This window comes from Balaenoptera acutorostrata, chromosome 9, assembly GCF_949987535.1.
Source record: "Balaenoptera acutorostrata chromosome 9, mBalAcu1.1, whole genome shotgun sequence".
In the NCBI taxonomy this organism is placed as follows: domain Eukaryota; kingdom Metazoa; phylum Chordata; class Mammalia; order Artiodactyla; family Balaenopteridae; genus Balaenoptera; species Balaenoptera acutorostrata.
In genome coordinates this window covers 30,623,975-30,648,331 of record NC_080072.1, presented here as the reverse complement: position 1 = coordinate 30,648,331, position 24,357 = coordinate 30,623,975, and the positions used below count along the sequence as shown (strand labels likewise).

The 24,357-nt window shown below is 35.9% G+C and overlaps 1 pseudogene; it reads left to right on the top strand.

The window, feature by feature from the left end:
- The first annotated feature begins 302 nt into the window (after positions 1-302).
- Positions 303-24,357, top strand: part of LOC103010196 (hypoxia-inducible factor 1-alpha inhibitor-like) — a 76,729-nt pseudogene continuing 52,674 nt past the window's right edge.

Genomic DNA, 24,357 nt, shown 5'->3' with positions numbered 1-24,357 from the left:
TTAGGCATGTTGTTATAAATGATTTATGCATTGTCACATTTGATCCTCACAGCAATCCTTTGAGAAAGTTGAGTAAACTGGGTCTCAAATAAGCTGCTCATCCAATTAGTCAATGGAAGAGCCAAGACTCTCATCCAGAACTGAGTCCAACTCCTATAACCTTTACCCAGTACCACACTGCCTTCAGAAGAAGTTTGATTTCTGTGACCTAGAGAAAATAATATTGCAAGAGCCTATGAATATTATAAGGAGTATATATTTATACATAATATGAGAGTCCCTGCTTCCATCAAAGCCTGGACATGAGACCACCCGGTTATAAGTTTCAGTTAGGTCATTTGAAGAGGACACTAGAATATATTGCCTTGGAAGGTGGTGGAGTCTTCTTGGGAGATCAGATAAAGAAAGTTTTAAAGGCCTACAGCTTTCTCTCTGGAGGTGAAGTAGTCATAATGATGAAAGTCTCATTTCAGCCCTAACTTTTGATTTTAGTTAAACAGGGTACTAAATGCCGATCGAGCATCTTTAGAGACTCCAGGGAAGGCAGCAATTAGTACTGCTCTGCTGTATAGGGTAGCAGGACTTCTGTTGGAACAGCTGTTTGTTGATCCAGCTGACATTCTCTTTCATCCACCCATCCATTGTTCTCCTTAAACAATAGCGAGATACAAATGTGAGTTTTACTCACTCTAATGAAAAGGGTAGAGTTTCTTTCCCTATAAATATTTTCAAAAGCCTTGATGATTCATGAGATTTGCACAAATACATTTAGAGCTGAAAGTAAGTGTATAAGGCATTTGGAGAATACTCTGCCCCTGGCATAACAGGGAGAGGAGGGCTCCTACGTTAAAAATAACTCTGCTTGTACTTTTAAGGCAAACGTGTTCTTCATTACTGTCCTCCCTACCCAACTCCCCCCTGGAAAAAATAAACATTATCCAAAACAAAACCTAACAGAAAAGACGACAGCTTCTTGGGTGGGCATAAATGCAATCTTGCCTGAAGCCAGGGGTATACACAAGATGACCTTTAAAATTTCCTTTCAACCCCATTATTCACTGGGTTTATCTAAACATTGTTTATGAAGGAAGATAAAATATGGATGAGTTTTCAAATGAAGAAAGCAGCAGAGACTTACTGACTCTGTCTTGTTGCAAAAGGGAAATTGGATTTGTACCTTCATCTCCTGCATTTCTCATTTATTTCATTCGGGCATGCGGGGGATGTTACCAAGTATCAAATTCACCTGTGAAACTCAGCTTGTACAATCAAAACATGAAGGCTTTATCTCTTTTGCTCTGCAGAATCTACATTTTCATTTCAAGTTAGTAGTCATTCTTGATACTTCTCCCTTAGAGAAGATTCCAAACTTTAAAAAAAATCTCTCTCTGGGCATCTTTCTTTTAGAAACGCTTCTGAAAAGAGGGGCTCAAAGTACATATGAGATTTGACTCAAACACCTGTGGTTTTCCCAAACATTTTCCAAGGTATCCGATCACAAAACCTAATTTTTTTTTTTATTCCTTGTCTTTCATCTAGACACTGAAACCCACTCACTTAGGGCTGTTTCTTACAATTCAGGATGCAGCTTGAATGCCACCTCTTCAAAAATCTTCCTGACCACCCCAACCTAAAGTAGCCACTCAGTCACTAACTGTCACACCCCATTGTTCCAAATCTCTACCTTGAATTTGTTACAATCTTATTTATTTAATACTCACACCTCTCAGTTGGAATGTGTTCCATAATGAGCAGAGGTTAAGTTAGCTTTACTCACCTCTCTACACCCAGCAGTTACAAGAGCTTACAAAGAGTATGTACCCAATTAATATTTGTTGGATGAATGAATGTATGGTGCCCTCAACAGGAAATACGCTGCAAATGTCCATGAATAATTTCATATTATACAAATAACATATGTGTGGAAAAATATAGATACATATTTGTTACTTGGCATCAAGTTTGTGTTGATTGATAACGATAAGAAAGGTTGAAAAAGCACAAAATTGGGGTGGATTTTCCCAAGATAGAACATATTAAGGTAAAATGTAAGGGTTTATTCTGGCATTGCCTCTTTATATCAGCAGAACTGCTTTCCTTACAGAAAAACCCAGTAAGAATAAGTTCTTGGCATCCTTGCTGGCTTCAAAGGTTGGATGATCTCTTTTGTCTCGTTTTGAGATCCCTATCCTGTTTCTCCATCTAGTTGACATCTCCTTGAACCCAGGTTTTTTTTTTTTTTTTGGCCACATTGTGCTGCATGCAGGATCTCAGTTCCCTGAACAGGGATCAAACCCTCGCCCCTTGCAGTGGAAGCGTGGAGTCTTAACCACTGGACTGCTGGGGAAGCCCCAGATTTCTTGATTTTAAACACTATTCTTGGGTCGGACCCCATTTCTTTGAACACATCTTAGTTCCATTTTTCAGTTAAAAATTGTTCATACCCCTTGAAGTGTGTCTGCTCTTAGCCAATTTGGGTAACAGACTAAGCAGACCTGCTTTGGCTGCCTGAACCCTATCTTAGCCTCCCTCTGCCAGCTACCAGAGACTGAGAGCCCTGGGTTTTTCTTAAGTGCTTACAATTCTCAAGTCTTTTAAATTATCCCTCTTCTTAGATGATCACTCCTTCCATTTTCATCCTCGCTCTCACATCTGTCTCTGCTCATTCCATTTGACTAGCTTGCCATGTTCTATCGATCGTCAGGTTTTAAATTGTCCCCAATCTGCAGGACGAAGAACAATTTGGAAATCAAGCTATAGCTTTAATATCTGTCTTAATTGGAGCCTATACAAACTGTATTTACTCTGTTTATATTCACAATGTATTTTAAAATTTATTGGCATCCACATTAAGTATGCTTGGAAGACCTCCCTGAAGATAAAGTAGAAATTTTGTATTTCTCAAACTGGGCTTCAAGTTGAACATTTCAGTAATGGTAATGATTTTTAGATTCCTGAAAAAGCTACTTGATTTTTTTCTAAAATTTATGACTGGTGACACCCTTAGCATCAACATTTAATGGAACAGAGTTACAGCCAAGTATATCTTTAGTTGCACAACCAGGATTGGTGAGGGGAAAAGTAAAATAACTTGATCATGGCATTAGAAGTCTTCCATTAGTTGACTGAAAGCTCTATTAAATTACATTTTTTAAAACTTGAATTTATGTAAGTATAGAAGTATAATTACATAACAACCCTTTGTTCATTTTAGAAAATTTAGCAAGTACAGTTAAGGGAAACACATAAACACACGCACTCCCATCTTCACTTTCAAGCAAGGTTTCACTATTCTGCTAAGATTCTTCCTCAGCCACCCAGACAATTGGCCTTGTCACAAATATATCACACTTTCCCTGTCTTTGCTCAGATCATTCCTGCAACATGAAAAACCCCTTTAAATCCCTTCTCTTTTTGAAATCATAATTACTATTCAGAGTCTAACTCAAATGCTACCTTCTTTATCAAAATTGCTCATGTCATTTCAGAAGAACCCAATTCTTCCTTCCTCCCCTCTAAACAATCAACTTAACTCATCCCTCAGACTTTTGAATTTCCTGTGAATTGGTAGTTGGACCTTGTGGTTTGAGAAGATTTAGGTTAGATTTATTTTATTTTTTGATGGGGCTATTTGGATCAGGAGGCCCATGTTGTCATTTTCTTTCTCTTTTTATAATTTAGCTGTAATTGATTCTCAATGCCTAGATCCATTAATAATTAGGGGATGTCAAATGATGCTATTCTAATTCAGTTTTTCTTCTGTATTATTAGTTGGGATACTTTTATTAAGGAAAACTTTCCTCTTACTTATCATTTGGTTACTGCATGGTAAAGTTTGATAGGAAAAGCAGAATAGATGCCTGATTTTTACTTCCCTCTTTACTTACCAGTTGTCAAATAATTTGATTCACTAGCATCCTCTGAAGATGACTCTCAATTTTAAAAGATCATTCAGTGTTAAAATTCTATCTAGATGATCTTGTACTATCAGATAAAATGAGAGAAGGTATCTAAAAAGAGACTCCTAACAGCAAACCATTGTATTTTCCATAAACAAATGTTCTATCCTTGTTTTATTCTTCTTTTTCAGAGAACAATAATTTTAAATCTTTTACATGTCTCTACTTATTGCACCTTGGAAATGTCAACCAGCCTCATTATTTTAAATATGGTTTATATGTCAATAACTCCCAAATTCCTGGATTTGGATCCTGTCTGGATCTTTTCCCCAAATTCCTGTTTCATGTACCCAAATATTTACTTGGCTCTTGACATCTCTACTTAGATGTCTAACAGTTATCTCCTACTCAACATTTCCAAAACTCAACTCCGATATTCCCCTATCCCTAAACCTTCTATGCTCAGTTTTTTCCATTTACTAGCGGCAACTCCTTTCCTTCAGTTGATCAGGCAAAAAATTCGAGTCACGTTTAAGTCCCCTCTATCTTTTATATCCCCTGTTGGCCATTGATTAAAAAATATATCCAGAATATAAATATAATATAAATATTTCTCACTTTCTTCACCACTGCCATCTTGGTTCAATCACCATCATCTCTTATTTGAATTATTATAATAGACTGCAAAGTTTTCTACCTACTTTTGTTCTTAACTCCTACAGTCTAATGCAAGATGTTGAATCATGTCACACTTACACTAAAAGCTCTGTAATACCTTCTCATCTCACTCAGGGTAAAATCCAAAGTCCTTGCAGTGGTTAATAATCTCATCTCCTACTATTACAACCACATTAAACTCCTTATTTTTCCTTTAGCAGACAAATCACCACCTTCTTGGGACCTTTACATTTTTTATTCCTTCTGCCAGGAAGGCCCTTCTTCAGATTTTATATGTGTTTTACTTTTACCTCCTTCATTCAAGTGTTAACTTTTTAGTGTCTCCTTCCCTTGTAATATCACCTTCAGTTGTCATCTTCTAAAAAAGATTTATTTACTTATATTGTTCATATTCTGTTTCCCTCATTAGATCATAAGATCCAAGAGGGAAGGAGATTTTGTTTTGTGCACTATTTTACCCCTTTCTCTTAGAAGAGTGTCTGCCAGTAGTTACTCAATAGTTATTTGTAGATTTAACACATTAATTCTGAGCTTGTTACTTCTTATGATCTTTAATTTCTGATTTTCTATTTTTCAGTTTTAGAATGTTCATTTGGCCAGTTTTTATAAATTATAATTCTCTTTTAAAATTCTCTCTCTTCTTCTACTTTGTCCAATTTTTTTGTAACTTTCTTAAGTGTATTAATCATAGTTACTTAAAGGTCCTTGTTGAATAACTCTAATATCTGAATCATCTGTAGGTCTATTTCTATTGCCTATTTTCTCTTTTTTTTTTACTTTCAATTATTTGATTCTGTGGGTTTTGTTTTTGTTTTTGTTTTTGCATGTCTCATAACTTTTGGCTTGATGGATGAAACATTTTAGGGACTCTTTTGATGGACATTTCTCTAAAGCATGTTAAGGTTTTTCATCTGGTACACAATGGCTGGCAGATTACTATAGTCCTGGTCAGACTTAGTTTTAGGCTTTGTCAAGATAGGTCTATTTAAATTTTGCCCTTACATGTAGTACGTAGTCCTCACTTCTAGAATATGACACTTAATCCTAGGATGGCACCCTTCTGAGGTGAAAACTGAGAAATACTAAAATTTTTGCAAATGCTTCTTTACTTCCATAGGGATTAAACTTTCATTTTTGTTTTCTTGGTGTGGCTGCTGAGATACATTCTTAAGCCTCCCATTTGCTTTTTTTTTTTTTTTTTTTTTTTAAGAATAAGCACCCATTTATTATCCTTAAGTTTTTTTTTAAAGTTGTTTTTTTTTTATAGCTACATTATTTATTTATTTATTTATTTATTTATTTATTTATTTTTTAGCTGTGTTGGGTCTTCGTTTCGTGCGAGGGCTTTCTCTAGTTGCGGCAAGTGGGGGCCACTCTTCATCGTGGTGCAGGGACCACTCTTCATCGCGGTGCGCGGGCCTCTCACTATCGCGGCCCCTCCCGTTGCGGGGCACAGGCTCCAGACGCGCAGGCTCAGCAGTTGTGGCTCACGGGCCCAGTTGCTCCGCGGCATGTGGGATCTTCCCAGACCAGGGCTCGAACCCGTGTCCCCTGCATTAGCAGGCAGATTCTCAACCACTGCGCCACCAGGGAAGCCCCCATTTGCTTTTTTATTCTGGGTTATTTGGACTCTCACTCTATAAATAATATAATAGAATTTACATATTATTTATATATATTTATAATATATATTATTTTTATATATTTATGTAGTTTAGGAGTCAGTCAGCAGTTGGGAAAGGGGGAGTTGAATGCAGATTTTTGGGTTTCTTCTTTGAACTTCCTCACTCTCCAGGCTTCTCCTCTTCAAATGCTAACTCTTTGGGCAGCCCTGAACTCCATCTTCTATTTTTCAATTATCTTCTGTTCTTTTACTTTGTTTCTGGTCTTTGCTTACGCTAATGAAATGCTGTTTTCATTTCAGTAACCAGCATAGTAAATTTTATATGTGGTAGGGTATTTACTCTCATCTCTTTTTCAAAAAGTTTCTTAGAAATTACTACATATTTATTTTTTCCATATGTATTTAAAAATAATCTCTCCAGTTTCTTTTTAAAATTTTGAATTCTTCATGCAATCACAGTAAATTAAGCTTACCAGTTGCTGTTTTATTTTGGGTTACTTGGACCCTCACCCTAAATATAACATATAACATAACATAACATAACATAAATGTAGTTTAAGAGTCTGTCAGCTGTTGGGAAGGGGGGATTTGAATATCAACTTTTGGGTTTTGTAAGCCAAAATTTAATGTTAATATGCATTATGTATTAAGAATGGCTACAGAGAGCAGCGACTGCAGTGGAGGCTGCGGCCTCGGGCTCTGGAGAACCCCGGGAAGAGGCTGAAGCCCCCGGCCCCGCCAGGGATGAGTCCCAACTATTCAGTTATACCTTCCCGACCCGGCCCATCCTGCATCTCCGTCAGAGCAACCCCGGGGCAGAGGAGCTTATTGAGAATGAGGAACCTGTGGTGCTGACAGACACAAATCTTGTGTATCCTGCCCTAAAATGGGGCCTTGAATAACTGCAAGAAAATATTGACAACAGAGACTTCTCTGTGTACAGTGCCAGCACCCACAAGTTCTTGCACTATGATGAGAAGGTGATGGCTCATTTCCAGAACTTTAAGCTGAGGTCCAATAGGGAAAACATGAAATTTCATGAGTTTGTTGAGAAACTGCAGAATATACAGCAGTGAGGAGGTGAAGAGAGGTCGTATCTGCAGCAAACACTCAACGACACTGTGAGCAGGAAGACTGTCATGGACTTCTTGGGTTTTCACTGGAACTGGATTAATAAGCAACAGGGAAAGCGTGGCTGGGGGCAGCTGACCTCTAACCTGCTGCTTATTGACATGGAAGGAAATGTGACACCTGCTCATGATGATGAGCAACAGAACTTCTTTGCTCAGATAAAAGGCTACAAGCGATGCATTTTGTTCCCTCTGGATCAGTTTGAGTGCCTCTACCCATATCCTGTTCATCATCCATGTGACAGACAGAGCCAGGTGGACTTTGACAATCCTGACTACAAGAGGTTCCCCAATTTCCAGAACGTGGTTGGTTACGAAACAGTGGTTGGCCCTGGTGACGTTCTTTACATCTCAATGTACTGGTGGCATCACACAGAGTCATTACTAAATGGGGGCATTACCATCACTGTGTACTTCTGGTATAAGGGGGCCTCCATCCCTAAGAGAACTGAATATCCTCTCAAAGCCCATCAGAAAGTGGCCATAATGAGAAGCATTGAGAAGATGCTTGGAGAGGCCTTGGGGAACCCACAAGAGACTGTTCCCGGGACTGCCCTGGTGGCGCAGTGGTTGAGAGTCCACCTGCCAATGCACGGGGGACACAGGCTCGAGCCCTGGTCCGGGAGGATCCCACATGCTGCGGAGCAGCTGGGCCTGTGCGCCACAGCTGCTGAGCCTGAGCTCTGGAGCCCACAAGCCACAGCTGCTGGGCCCACGTGCCACAACTACTGAAGCCCGTGTGCCCTAGAGCCTGCACGCTTCAAATACTGAGCCCACGTGCCACAACTACTGAGCACGCATGCTGCAAATACTGAAGCCTGGGCACGTGGAGCCCGTGGTCTGCAACAGGGGAGGCCACCGCAATGAGAGGCCCGCACACCGTGGTGAGGAGTGGCCCCCACTCGCTGCAACTAGAGGGGGCCTGCACACAGCAACGAAGACCCAATGCAGCCTAGATAAATAAATAAATAAACAAATAAACAAACAAACAAACAAAAAAAGAATGGCTACTGAATTTTATGATTTATTTTAATATAATCACATTAATTTTCTCCTTTAATATGTAAATTCAAGAGATTTTGACTTAACTATCAAAACAATTCATACATCCAAAATTTATAAAATTATGTTACCTTAATGAAAAAAATGTGCTTTTTAATATGCTTTTTCAAATGGGCTCATAGTGTGTTTAATATTTTTATAATCTATAATACTTTTCCACTTAACAGTTTAATGTAGGTATATTTCTTGTTTATAAATACAGTCCTACATTACCATACAGGTGACTACATAGTATAGTATTACATGGATAGATACCATCATGTGTCATGTTGGAAATTTAAGTTATGTGAGTTTCTAACTATTAAACACTTTTTAAAGACATTATTCAAGGATGTTTTGAATAATTTTGCAACCTGAAATTTACAAAGTATTTTACTGATTTAGAGAGAAAAGATTATTCACAGTCACATAAATATTTAATTTCTTCCTTTTCTTTCTCAATCATAGCATATGCAATTTTATTGTCAATATTTCAAAACTTTGCAAATTTCCTACACATCCCTAATTCATGATAGTCCATTTAAGAATTAGTAGCCACGCATGGCTACTTTTTTCCTCAGAAAATTTTATAATTATACATGTTGGTTCGGCTTGCAATGATAGAATTTCCATGTACTCTTGTTCTTAACAGAAGAAAATTGAGGGGCAGTCAGAGAGGAAGAATAAGGGGGGCTGTGGAAAACACCCTTTGTGTAAAGTAAAGTAAAATGGGGTGAGGTCACCATCAAAGAATCTTTCCTCCTTAGGAGAGTTCATCCTCTTAGAAACTGTTTGTACCTCAGGTTATCATCTCTACCTTTCACTTGTCCAAATCTTTTTATAGAAGGTCATTTCTAGAATACCTTAAGTTAGGTAGTTAAAGATAGTATGGAACTTTCTGGAAGAAATATGTATAACTTCTGAGATAAACTGAAGATAACAATTGGTCAGTGAGCACCAGGATTATAAAAACAGACTATGTCACTAAAATCATATGCTTTTGAAAAATATTTTCAGTCTTTCTCTACAATGTGGAAAGTGTATAGCCTTTGAAATCAGAGACCTAGATTCATTGTCACAGATCTGCAGTTACAACACTTAAACTCCTTGAGGTTCAGTTGCTGGAATTGTAAGACGAAGGTAATAATATTTACCTTGTTAAAGGAATGTGGAAACTAGAAAAAAAAACATATGAAAAGTTCTTTGCATAGTATGGGGCACTCTGTAGATACTCTGTAAATGGTAATCAATTACTGTGATAGCATTTTTGCTGGTAATAATAATAAGATATTTTTAATATGTATAGTTTACAGACTAGAAAATGTTCAGACTTTTTCTTTTAACTTTTTAAGAATTTATATTACTCATCTAGCTACTATTTGCTTATACTCATTAGTATTCGTCCTGGAGACTGTCTTGCCATAGTAGATTATTGATGACAGTGCTTCCTGTTCTACTTTTTGTCTGGGAGCAAGATTAATTTATATGCTGATTAATCTGGGGGGCTGCTCACCTTACTCCTCTGCCTTTGTCATAGATCTCATTTGTTTGTAATCAATTTTTCTTAACCTTTATATACCCAAGGAGATGGCACATGAATACATTACTTACTTGCTTCATACTTTCACTCATAAGACAAACAGCTAATGGATAGAATGTTAAAAAAAAAAAAAGATAAATTATGACTTCTTTTGGTATCAAAACAGTTTCTTTCAAACTTGGAAAGATTAGTTTTGTGAAAATTCTTACCACTGCTATCATGTGTATATAAATAAAAATATGGATGCAATGTATATTCATGGGTCATTAAATAAGTATGTATGAAACTAAGAGGAAGCATAGCATAAAAAGTATTTTTCCCTGAATAAATTGTATATATAAATTTAAGGTAAAGAGAGGTCCTCTCAGAATGAATGTATATTTTTTTCTAGCTCAGACCTACTACTTAGCTTGTCTAAGTTCTGGGATGCATTCCTATCATGATACCTTTCAACCCTGAAATCTATGATTGTAACACTGTTGAAATTATTTTTTAAAGAGTAATCTTATTACATGAGTTAACAAACAGTTGTCCTTGAGTGGTAGGGCAAGGGTGTGGTATTACAATAACTGATATCTTGAGAGGCTAACATATTTCATAGTGGGAATGTCTGTAGCTCAATACTGACCATGATTCTGAGCTTTTAAAATTACATTAGAACATCACAATTTTTCCTAAGTCATCCAGTAGTTCGGTGAATAATTATCAACCATTCTCAGAATTAGTGTATTTCTCCCTATTTTTGTCACTAAAGTTTTATTACTAGATGCAATGACAAAAGACCATTCAGGGAAGTGGAAGAGTTACTAGATGGTAATTAAGAAGAAAGAATTAAGAGTAAGGAAAGGAAGAAAGAAGAGAGGGAGGGAGAAAGACAAAGATGAAGATGGAAGGAAGGAAGGAAGGAAGGAAGGAAGGAAGGAAGGAAGGAAGGAAGGAAGGAAGGAAGGAAAGGAGAGAGGGAGGGAGGAAGGAAAAAAGTAAAAAATGGAGAGGTAAAAAAAAGAATAAAGGAAGGAAAAATATTAACAACCATTCTTTACTATGTCTCAGTCTAAGGGTTAACACGTGACATTGGATCCTCACATCATTCTGAGCTGGGAATTTCCACCACTTTATAGATGCATACCTGTGTGGTGCCCATAGAAGGAATGTTTGATTCCAAGGGGTCACAGATACACTGAGCATGACGTTATGCCAAAGCCTTCATACCTTGTTTCTTCACTGGTTTGTGTTTTGGGCTTTATTTCCTGTCTTTGCTCATCAACCATCATGAGCACACTCTGTGGTCTAATTTTAGCCGCAAGGGTTTAATGTTACTGTTAACTACAGACGGCTAGGCAATTAGGTAATTTTGTTTCTCTAGTGGCAGCCTGTCAGGGTAGTGCTGATAAAGCCACTTTAGCTGGAGGTCACTCACTCACCAAGGGCTCCAATCATTTATCTTGTTGTGTACAAGCTACTTTAACTGAAAACACAAAAGCAAAGAAACAGAGTACCATTGTGTGTGAGACTCTGGCTCAGGACCTAGACTGACTGGGTTTGAATCTCAATTCTGCTACTTTTACTAGATGGGATATCCTTTGGGAAATGGCTTAACCTTTCTATACCTCAGGCTTTCTCTTCTCTAAAATGAGGATCATAATAATATTTATATCACAGAGTGCTTCTAAGTATTCAAGGAGTTAATATGTAAAAATGTCCAGGCACATAACAAATGGTATATAATTATTGCTGTTATTATTGCTTTTATTATTATCCATGAAGTTAATTCTAGCTTTGAATTCAGTAATTCTAGATGATGTCCCATCCATACACTTACTACTACCTTCTTGAACCTTCCCTGAATTCTAAGCACATCCACCCCCTTGTTCTTGCAGGAGGTCACTGTCTTTGCGTGTTGCTGCTCCTTATGCTGGGAATTAATTCCTAAATCATATTCGGCTCAGTAGAAGTCTTCTCCATATAGTTAGCTATGTCCTCCACCCCACCCCAAAGAAGGCAGATTAGTCTCTCCTATACATCCCTATCATGACTCATCGTTGTATACATTATAAATACTGTCAACATCCCTCCGCCACTGGCGCCTTCTCATATATGCATCTGAAAGCTTTTTGTGGACAGGAACTATATCTGGCTCTTTCTGCCTTCTGGGCACATATCACAGTGTTTGGTACACAGAGGGCTGGCAGTAAATGTCAAAAGAATAAATGAGCTTACCACTGGGAGGGCAGCAATCCAGGGGAGATAAAGTGAATAAAGCCTAGGTACCCAGGGAATGTAGGTATGCAGCCATGGCAAAGGTTCATGAGAACAGTTATTGGCCTATTCAGCTATCTGTCATCTAGCTATCTGATAAAACTAAAACTTTTTAAGTGCCTTATCCAAAATAAACTAGTAGGCACTTTACATTTGACATCTCATTTAATATTCACAACAAGCTCATGTAATATATACTATTATTAGTCCTATTTTATTGATGAAGAAAGAGGCTCAGAGAATTAAGTAACACAGCTATGACTTGCTAAAGCAGGATTAGAGCCTCAATCTCTGTGACTTCAAACTTTATGCTCCATGTTCTAAATTGATCCTATATACATACTGCCTTTCAAAGTGATAGATACAGAGATTTTTTTATAAAAATATTTTATCTTGTTCAAACAAAGAGTTGAAATGTCTCCCAATAGTGGAATCTCTTTTATAGCCCAGAATAGTCCATCCATCTTATTATTTCTGGGGCAGAATGCAGGAGTTTAGGTGGGAAAAGTTCAGAGAAATATGATTATCTCTTTTCTCTCAGTTTTTAAAAAATCTTGACCACAGTTCAATATTTGCATATTGCTTTTTAATATCCTCTTTTATTAAAAAAATTTAACAGATATCTCTAAACTCAGGGAGAAAAACACATTTAAACTTTTAAAAATTGGGACAACTCCGTTTGGTTTAAAAATGCCTTGAAAAACAAATTAAATTGAAGACACAAATTGACAAGTGCCATCAACTCCTTTGAGAGTCATGTTGGAATGAGCAGATTGTCATCCTCTAAATCCTTAGCAGTTGGGTTAAGATGGAAGCCCTGTCTCACTTGACCACCCTTTTTTTCTTTCTTTCTTTCTTCTTTTTTTTTAATGGCAGAGAATCAATCCAAATGCTGAACAACCAGAACTGCATCTTCTAAGATACTCAATTTGACATCTTATTCTGTGCAAATGAGTATAAGGTAGTGAACAATGTGAACAGATATCTTAGTTTGAATATTTTCCAAAAGTAGAATTTATGAGGCTATTGAAATCCTGCTAGACAGGAATTATTGCCTATGTATTTCCAAGCTGAGCAATTTGAGATAGATTAGAATGAAACCTCTGTGATCAGAGCTGCTAACAAGGAGGCTTCTTACCAATAAGCAATATATTATGGTAGTCTTGGTGGGGAGGCTGTGGCAGCCAGTTCTTTCTGGCATAATAGGAAGTGGATCCAGCATTTTTATTCCAAGTTACCACTCCTTACCAAAGTAGGGTACTTTGCAAATGCTATCAACTTTTTACTCATTTCACTTCGGAAATCAATGTTGAGAGAAAGGAATTATCTTCAACTACCAGGTAAAGAAGAGTGGGAAATAGAGGTGAAATTCAGGTCATCATGATGAGTTAGGAATCTGGGCTTCTGGATGCCCAGTATTTATCATTTTACACCCTTCAGCATAGTCTCTGATGTGAAATGCTGATGACTTCAGCATTGGAGAATCTATGAGCCTTCTACATAGCTTGTGAAATTACAGCTTGCTCCTCTGGGAAGTAGACAGGGGTTTCTGAGCTTGGGCATTTACCTTTTGGGATCAATAAATGTCCCCGTTCATTCCTCTCTTTATTGAAGAAAGATCTTGCAAGAGATCATGGCAATATTCTCCAGTTATATTTCTCTCACAATTCATGAAGAACAAAAAAACAAAAAACAACAATAAAAAACCCTACATTTATCCTATAGAAAAATCATTTCATTAAAACCCTCTTTTGAGATACCCTATTTCTCATCTTCAAATGTAAGATATTTCTTAATATTTGAGCACTCACTGTTTTCTCAGTTTTTTGTGAAATTATTCATCTATATATTACTACACTTTCATACAATTTTATGTTTGTTTTTGGTAGTGATGGTTTATTGCTTTTGCTTGTTTTTTTATTTCTTCTTTTGTTTTAATTTCAATGTTTAGCTTTGCTTTACTTAACTGATGTTAGTGACATATTCTATAATTTCAGGTAGAGTACACTGAGCTTTACTGAAAACAACTCCATATCAAACTGACCCTCTTAGAGAAGGTAAACACAACTCATGGGTTTAATCATTGCATTCCATAAAAGGAGATGTCACTTAACCAGCTTTCCTCTCAGTGCCAAGAAATCAGCTCAAAGTATTTCTATTCAGATAAGTGAACATGCTTGTCATAGCTTACTTATGCCTGTTAAATCTTTCTATGAAATATTTTACAGGAAAATATGTAAATATTTTGACTGCTTATGCCATTCTTTTCAGACTGCTTTGCAGATTACACATGAATCTCTATATGAAAGAGGAAGGAAAACCAAGCAGAAATTTCTTAATGTAGCATTTTTCATTAATGAAGACAGAAAAGCTAAAGGAAATTTTTTTTTAATGGAGTCTTAATGTAAATAGCCAAGAAGAGTAATATATACTCTATGAATTGGCCTCAAAGTGATACCAGCGTGATGGAAATACATTATGAGTTTCCAGGACAGCATGTCCTCTTACCTTTTCTTACTGACAGCAGATAAGTAAACCAGGGCTTAGGAGTATAGTATTTGCCAAAAATACATTAGCGCAGACTTTGTACGTAGCAAGAGTTTTATGAGTTTGCTACATCTTACATGAACAAAGGTCTATAAACCAGCCTTTAATCTTAGAAATACATGTTCTTTACAGCCTATAGTTAACAGATGTGATATATTCTGAACATAGATAGGGTAGAGAAAAGTAAGGGAATTTTTCCCAGGCAGTTCTCATTAAGTGTAGAAAGTCTTTGTTTCATTTCAGTTATTTAATTTTTGCTTTTTTTCATGATTATTTTTGAAAGAATAAGATGATGCTGATGAAACTTGAAGATCAACACCATGGAATAATTGTGCTGTTTCCACCATCTGAGATGACATGGTTGTAGATGTTTTTAATTGTCAAATGACCGTATTTTCCATTTTTTTTCAATGGAACACATTTTCTTTAATTTTGGAGGTTATATGTGTAAATGTATGACTTGACTGAGGAAAGCATTCCATCACTGATACTTCCTCATGACTGTGGAGCTGAGTAAAACATCATTCAGAGTCCCTGGTTTGAAGCAACAAAAACCATCTCTGGCCTTAGCCAAAAGGAGATGCATTGGACAAATAGCAGGGATGCCCATAATTGACAATTGGCTGGTAGCCTTAGGCTTAGAAAGTGGAGCTTTGCAGGCCAGGCTGCAGGAAGCACAGTCCAAGTCATACCACAGCAACTGTATGATTCATGGGCTCTTGTGATGGTTGGAATCATCTGATTTCCCCTACATTTCCTCAGTTTTTGCACTATCCATCCAAGATTCAGAGTTCCAGAACAAAGGCCAGATCAACAAAGCCTAACTCATTGGCTTCTTCTGTGGTACAGCCAGGAGTGGTAGAGGAAGGTCCCAGCTTCTGTGGTTTGAGAGAGGAACAGCAATGGGAAGCAAGCACTGGGAATTGTCTTCCAACTATGTTGGCACACAGCAAGGAACTGATAAAAATAGTGGGAAGTGGATTATGGTCAGCTGAGGAATGACAAATGTCCAAATAAATATTGGCTTTGAAGTCATGATGGGTTCTTAGATTGGACTTTTTTATCCTTGAATACTGTGAGACCTTGGATAAGTCCCTTTTGCTGCCTGTTCCTCAGTCTTTAAAATGACAAGTTTGATTTAGAGCAAGATAAGTTCCATTGTCTTTATGCTAGTTTCCGTAGCAAACATCATTAATCAATCACTGTATTCTTTTCTCCTGAGACCAGACATGACCTCAGAATCCTTCTCAATACAGTGTTTTGGCAGCAACTACTAAATTGAGTCACAAATGAGATAAACCTTTCAAATATCTCTGAACTAGAGGTTAATTACATTTTCTTAAAGTGTTAATGTTCTTTGAAGTTCCAGGACTGAAAAGTATTGTTAGTTGAATTATTTTAGAAAATTAGAAAGAACCTAGACCAGATGGGAATAGACTCATAAAGCAGCAAATCCAGTAAAATCTGATTGAAGTGAAAGAAAATATTTTCAAATTTGACTGGCTTTCATTATGAATGTTCAGATGTAGAAGGATCTCTTTGTTTCATTGTAGAATGTGCTGATCACCCTCTGTCATCAATCCAAGAAAGTCCTGAGCTCATAAAGACTATTCTTTGAACAATAGAAAAACATGATATCAGTCTGAGGTTTAAAACTGTGAATTATATTATAGAGGGTAAATGAATATAATATTATATTGTTAATGGTAAAGAAATTACCATTAACCATGAATTATATTGTTAACAGTAAAGGAACTACTATTTAAGTAGTCTTTTAAAATTTATAGAATACAGGATCCTAAATGGGTCAAAAATCTAAATCCGTTAGGGTATGTTACTAAACCTAATAGCAGGTTTAGCTGTTGTGACCAAATAAACATATTTCTTTAGTACTGTTTTGTTTTTCTATTTTATTAGTGAGACTTTGTATTTAGATCTTTCTTTAACATCTCAAGCCTAAACTAGATGGGTTCGCAATGTAGGGCAAGTGACACCAGATGGAAAGACTACAGTCCAGGAGTTGCTAGGCTCCAACTAGCTAACAGCATCTCTTCTCTACCCAGGAGATTTCCATTGTCTTCCATTGGGCTATGTTTGTACTCATTTACACATCAAAGTTTCTTTTTGGAAAGATAATGACTTGTAATATGTCCTGAATCACAGTAGGAAAATATCTTTCTAATTCTAGAGTAATCTCCAGTACCAAGAAACAACAAAAAGTCTTCTAAAACAATTTTTGGACACTGGCTTTCTGTAGGGTACCTAGAATGAGGTCAGTTTCACAAGCCGTCCTTCCTCTGTTGTTCCTATGGTAGATTGCCAAAGGACCCCAAACTTTTCTCCTTCCTGTATGCATGCCTTTAACAATGCAACTTTTATCAAGACAGGTGGAGTCTATTTCTCTACCCCTTGCTTCTGGGTTGGCCACATGTCTTGCTCTGGCCAAAGGGTTCTTAGCAAATGCGACGCAAGCAGAGTCTTGAAAAGTGCTTGCACTTTGGAGTTTATCTTCTTGCTATTTTGGGGAGCACTGAGCCCACCACCACATGAATTAGCTTGTGTTAGCCTTTTGGATGATGAAAGATACATGACCAAGTTATCTCCATCACTGTAGTTAACATGGATTCAATCATCAGTCATGTCAGTGAGGCCATCCAACACCATTCAGCCCCATCTGAACTGGCCCACTATGAATTGCCCAGTTAACTCTCAGAATTATGACAAATAACAAATCTTTCTTGTTTTAAGACATTAAGTCTTGTGGTGGATTTTTAAATGGCAAAATATGTCCCAGTAGTTGTATCATCATTCACCCGGTATTGGTTTGCTTACCCTCAGAGGGTAATCTATAGAAACTCCTCAGATTTACCCACTCATTGTCAATGAATTGAATGAACCTTTAGATTCACTGGAAAAGACTACTAACACCCTTTCCATGGTTGTTAAAATAAAACCGACTTTGGACTTTTTGGTTTTCATTACTTTAGATTCAGGAATTATTTTTTTTAATGAAAACATCAGAAGATGTTGACATTCTTTTTTTAGATCTAGCAATGATACAGGTGTTAAACACCTTAACATATATAGTGAAAACTTCATAACATCAGTGAATTTCAAACTTGCAAAAGAAATAATTTCTCAACTGTTCAGGGTTAATCTGCCACATGGATTTGATATGGCATTGAAGAGTGAAAAATGCAAAAGAGACCAAAATTGTCTAAGAGAGGGAAGGAACCTCATAATATTTAAGCTACACAATATCTTCCTGATGGGAGCTGAAGGTCAATTTACTTTTAGAATTTATAAAGTTCTTTGTTTGAGACATTTTGCTCTAAATCCTACCATTCTCAGCTGTATCTTATCCTACATCCCAGGGCCAGTGGATTCACGTCTTCTCTCCTCCACCTTCAGGCTATTTCTAACAACTCATCATCTGTTTTCCCTGGGAATTGTCCTCACATACAGAGTTCTCTCCAGAATTTTCATCTGTTTGACTGTGTTACCTTGTCCCCTTTCAAAGTTAGTTAGTTTATATATGTACATACACATGCATGTATTTATGTCCTACTTCTCTGCTGTTTCTCCTTTGTGCCTTCGAAAGGGTTTTCTGGTGGAAAATTGGCCAGAGACATGTTTGGGAAGAATGGCAAAGCACGGTAATCTATGGTCAGAAAGATCGTGCCTAATTATATATCATATCTGTACTTGTAAAAAATGCTTTTTTGTTTTTATCATCATATTTCAGTAATGTGATAGTGCTTTGGGGTACACAAATGTGCTGTTTATTCAGTTCTGGAGTTCTTTGGTCTGGTATCGTGATGTCAATTATTTCAATTTTCACATCTTAGGAACTGTGGAGAAATTGACAGAAAGTGCTAGTTCCATGACTAGGCATAGAGCAGTACTGGTGTTGCATTCTTTAGAAGCAAATATCCAGATTCAACAGAGAACCACAGTGTTCCCTGCAAGGGTGGGAATAGGGTCACAGTGGCTCCTATGGCAGCTGGTTTTGAATAATTACTGGTAAGAATTCTCCATAGATTGAAAAATTTAAACTATCAAGAATAAGACTCAGGCAAATGTCTCATCATTTTTAGTTCAACACCCCTTGGATATGATACATAACATGCAGTGTTTTCTTTAGAAGTCAGTAGACTCTGTGAATCCCTTTATTCTGGGCAATTCAGTTCAAATTCTCTCCAAACTTTTCCTTCCAAAATAAGTGTATCAAGCATTTATTGAAAGTGCTACTGGCTAACTCTGGGCAACGTCTTATGAAATCCATTGACTTCTGAAATAGAGGTGGCAGGAAATAGAGATGTCTCAAGGAAATATATTGTCTTAACTCTTTCTCAGTTGGGACTGCCTGTATCAATAGGGGAAAGGGGTAAGAGAAGGATATTCTGTTTTAACTGTGGATAAAGCAAATTTTGACCTGTAATTAGTAACTTACAGGTTAAAATTCCTGTAAAATTCCAACTTCCCTTCTGCTTCTCAGAGGGAAGGCATCTGGAACTTTGGAATGAGATAGATTCCAGCTGACTATAATGAGCTGATAGGATGTGTAAGAAGAATAACTCTTTTCTGCCCATTGCTAAGAAGACACTCCAAACCTGGGTTCTAGTGATGAATGCTCTCTTTTCAGTGTCCAGTAAAAACTGGTTAAAGCATCCAACAAGAGTCTTGACTGTGCCTGGTGTGGTAGCTCAGAATAAATTTCTCCTCTTCCCTCTTTCACCAGTCAATGGGAACAGCCTTGGATTTCAACATGATTTGTAACCTTCAGTGGGATGTTTGCTTATAGGTATCTCTAACTGTATACAGTCAAAATTAGACTTATGTTATCATTAAGCCTCTCCAGTGTTTGTGTGGGAATTATGAGGACATGAGCTGCCCTCAAAGAACCTTTCAGCCAGGGCCAAAGTTTAGAATTACCTTCTCCCCACCTAACTGTCTTACAGGCAATCATTCTATTTCAGTAGCTCCTAAAATTATAACAATACCAAAAGTGTATTGGTGATTCCATTTACTTTTTTCCACATGTATTTACTGAGTATCTTGTGTAGTATATGCAAAGCACTGTTCTGGTGCAGCTGTAGGTTCAAAAGGAATAAGACCAAAGCTTTAACCTTAAAGTGGAATCAGGTGAAGATATGGAGTAGAACCATCTTTTAGCTCTCCAGGAGGGTCTAGTTATTGATTAAGTGGGAATATGGTATTTGTTAGCCTTGAGGATCCAAACTAACTCATCTTAAGTATAGACCACTTCTCAATCTTGCCTGTTGGCATGATGCATTCATTCAAAACACAGTTGTTTTCTTGACATCTATCATCATTCATTCAGTTATTTGTTCATTTAAGAAAGTTTATTGGGTGTCTATTATGTGCCAGACATTGTACTAGTCTCTGGGGAGAGAACAATGAGCAAAATGGAGAAAAATCCCTGCCCTATGGAGTTTTCATAACAGTGGGAGAAGACAGATGATAAAATGAAGAAGTTAAAATACAATAAGTTAAATGAAAAAAAAAAAAACTATGGAGAAAAATGAGGCAAAAAAGTGGGTTATTGTGTGTGTGTGTGTGTGTGTGTTAGGGGTAGCAGTTTGAAATAGTATAGTGACAGACAGTTGTGTTAGATTTTGGAGAAAGGGTAATAAATGAGACACATACTCATAGATCTTAGACTGGTGGAGACAAAAGATGATTATACAGGTAATTATATTAAATTGTGACGTTAGGATAAGAGGTATATGTAATGCTATGGATGAGGACACAGGCAAAGGAGACTTTGAATAGTCTAGGGGGTCAGGAATGGTTTCATGGGTGAACTGATGTTAACATTGAAACCAAAATATAATATAAGCCAGAGGAGAAATGAAGTGGGTTGAGGGTCAGCACAGGAAAAAATAAGTTCAAAGATTCAGAAGGAAGTGAGAACGTGGTACATTCAAGGAAGTGAAAGTTTAAAATGGCTAAAGTGTGGATTGGAAGAAGGAGAGTAATGTGAAATGAGTCTCTAGAGTAAGCACTAGTAATGTCACAAGACCACTGAATGCCATGTTAAGAAATTTGGACTTTATCCTAACAACAAACAGAAACCATTAAAAGAATTTAAAGGGCTGGAAAAGACTTGAGGTTGATCCCCAGGGGCCTGTAGGGAGGCCGGATGGAGCTCTGTTCATTCAGAATCTTGATCCTGAATGGCCCCTTAACTCTGTTCTTTGATTCAACTAATTACCTTGCCTTTCCTAATAATAAGGTACATTTATTTGTGACTCACCCATTCATTCATTCATTTATTCTCCAACAGATATATAATATTGGTAACTTGTATTCTGGTCATATCCAAATAAATCCTTTTAATTCAAATATCTGATAAGATTTGTTTCTCTTAGGACCCAAATAATTAGAGGCCAGCTAAAAATCCTGGGCGAACAGTATCAAGTTCAAGACTGCAATTTTGATTTTAATTTTAACTCACTTGAGCTTTTATTGCATTTGACTGCTTTGATTGACATTTACAAAATACAAGAAGTTAAGTATTTCATAACTAACTCCCTCAGCATATGTTGTTATCCAAAAATATAATATATGTGTGTCATTCTCAAGAACATTCCATAACATAGACATGAACTTTTATAGTTAGAAAGGTCCACAGGGATCAAAATTATTTTACAGATGAGGAAACTGCCACCTTCAGAGAGAATATCACTTAATTTATATTGTATACAAAGCTTACTTATAGTATTATTACTTGTACTTTATATTTTTTATGTTTTATGTGTTTTAATAAATTGTTTTTTTAAATTGTTAATTCATAAATATGGTGCAAAAATCCAAAAGTTGTAAAAGGGTCTACAGTTAAGTCTCTCTTCCACCTCTTTTGCTAGGCCACACTGTTTCACTCCCCTGATGCTATTTTTATATAATCTGTCAAGATACATCTTACATATATGCAAATATATATTACCTATGTGTGTACACATTGTGAGACATAAATGTTAGCATTATCTACATATTTTACCTCACCTTGCTTTAACATTGAACAATATATTTTTGAGATTATTTCATATGGATATATATAGAGAGAAATGCCTCATTCTTTTTATTAGCCATATAATATTCCATTGCATGGATGTGCCCTCATTAAATTAATTAATTCACTGTCTAAGGGATTTTATTTTTTTCCAAACATTTTCATGATAAAAATATTTCAATAAATATCATTTATACAATATCATTTTTACCATGTGGGATTTTATCTACAGGATATTCCTAAGCATCGAAGTACTGATTTAAAGAGTATGTAAATCTTGAAATTTGTAATAAATATTGACAAGTTATCTATATAATGCTATATATTTCCATTAACAGTTAAGAAGAGTACTGTTTTTCCCATGCTCTTTTCAACACAATGCCTTACTGAACTTTTTGATTTTTGCCAAAGATCAAAATGGTAATTCATTATTATTTTAATTTATACTTCTCTTTTTAAGGGTAAAGATGAGCATTTTTTCATATATTTAAGATTTATTCATTTATCATTTTCTGTGAACTGTTAATAGCATTTGACTACTTTTTGCATTGTTATTATGTTTTATATTGATTTGTAGATATTATTTACATATAAATAATTGAAACTTTTGTGATATGAGTTACAATTTTTTCCCAGTTTGCAGTTTACTTTCTAATTTTATTTAACGTGTTTGTTTTACTATGCAAATTTTTAAAGTGTAGGTAAACTGACCACACTTTTCTTAAATCACCTCTTAGTTTATGTATCTTACATAGAAAGGCCTTTCTCACTGAGATTATTTTTAAAAACCCTGTGTTTTATTCTAGAGAATTTATGGATTAATATTTTAAATGAAAATATTTTGTATAAACATATAATTTCTATAATAATTGATATACAAATCCAAGTCTATTTTCTTCCATATTGTCCCAACATTAATTTTTAATAATCCAGTCTTTAATATATCCTCTTATTTGAAGGGCCAACTTTATCTAAATTAAATTTCTAAAAATGTTTGCATCTATATTTGGACTTTCTATTATAATTCCATTGATCTGTGTGTCTATTCATGTACCGTTATTGTTCTATTTCAATTATTGTAGATCTAAAATATGTTCATAGCTGGTAAGTCTAATCCCTCATCATTGGTCTTCATTTCCAGAGTTATTTTCGACAAAATCAGTTGGTTTATTTTTTCATGTGAATTTGGAATCAATATAGCTCCAAAAACTCTTGGGAACTTTTAAGGTGATTTAATAATATATATAGATTCATTTAAAGAGAATTAGCTTCATTTTGAAATTGAATCTTTCTGTCCAAGAGAAGAGGATGTTTTGGGTCTTCCTTTGTGTAAAACAGCCCATAGACTGATCCTGGTCTCTAGTAAGATAAGAATAAAAATTAAAAGCAAACATTTAGAAACTGTTAGAGCAATTTGACATGTTTGTGACATCCATTGTTGTTGTGACACTCTTTTAGCAATTCATTTTTATTGTATTGTTTAAAATTATCTAACCATGATAAAGGGAAGATAAAAGATTGGCCTTTCACCAGTACAGTTTGAGAAGCATTGCTAGAAAACATGATAGCAGTTTCTGTGGTTATTATTATTATTTTTTGAGGATAGTTTAACTTGATTATGTGTATGTATATATATATAGATAGATAGATAGATAGATACATAGATATGCTGATACATGTTTACATAAATATAATCATATGCATGCTCCTTGTAGATTAAAAAAAATTTTTTTTTCTGTTTGCCTTTTTCCCCCTTTTTTCTCCCCTATTCCACAGCATCTCTCCACCCTAAATAACCCATGTTAACAACCCATTATGTATTCTTCCATATTTTACCTAGAAAAATGTTAAATAATAGTGGGCAAAAATTTCTTCTCCCTGAACCTTAAGGAGAATACTGGTAGAGCTGCATCAGTAAATATGATCTTTATTTTGTCAGATATGCATGTTTATGTTAACAAGGTATTCTTCTATTCCTTTTTTATTAAATTTTTAAAAAGAATATATTTTAAACATTACCAAATATATTGTTAGCATCTGTCCTGATGTTTTATGATATTCCTTTTGAGTGTATCAATCCCAGGTCGTGGATTATGGTGTATTCATCTTTTTTACCCCAGCTTTATTGAGCTATAATTGACACATAACATTGTTTAAGCTTAAGGTATACAATGTGATGATTTTATACACATATATATTGCAAAATGAATACCACAATAAGGTTAGTTAACACAACCTTCACCTCACATAATTACCATGTTTCTGTTGTTTTTATGGTAAGAACATTTAAGATTTACTGTCTCAGCAATTTTCAAGTATATAGTATGGCATTGTTAACTACAGTCACGGTGTTGTACATTAAATCCCCAGAACTTATTCCTCTTATAACTGGAAATTTGTACCCTTTGACCAACATCTCCTCATTTTCCCTGCCCCTAGCCCCAGGAATTGACCAATCTACTTTCTGTTCCTATGAGTGTGGCTTTTTTAGATTCTATATAAAAGTGATATTATACAGTATTTGTCCTTCTCTGTCTGACTTATTTCATGTAACATAGTGCCCTCAAGGTTATCCAGGTCACAAAGGGCAGGATTTCCTTTTG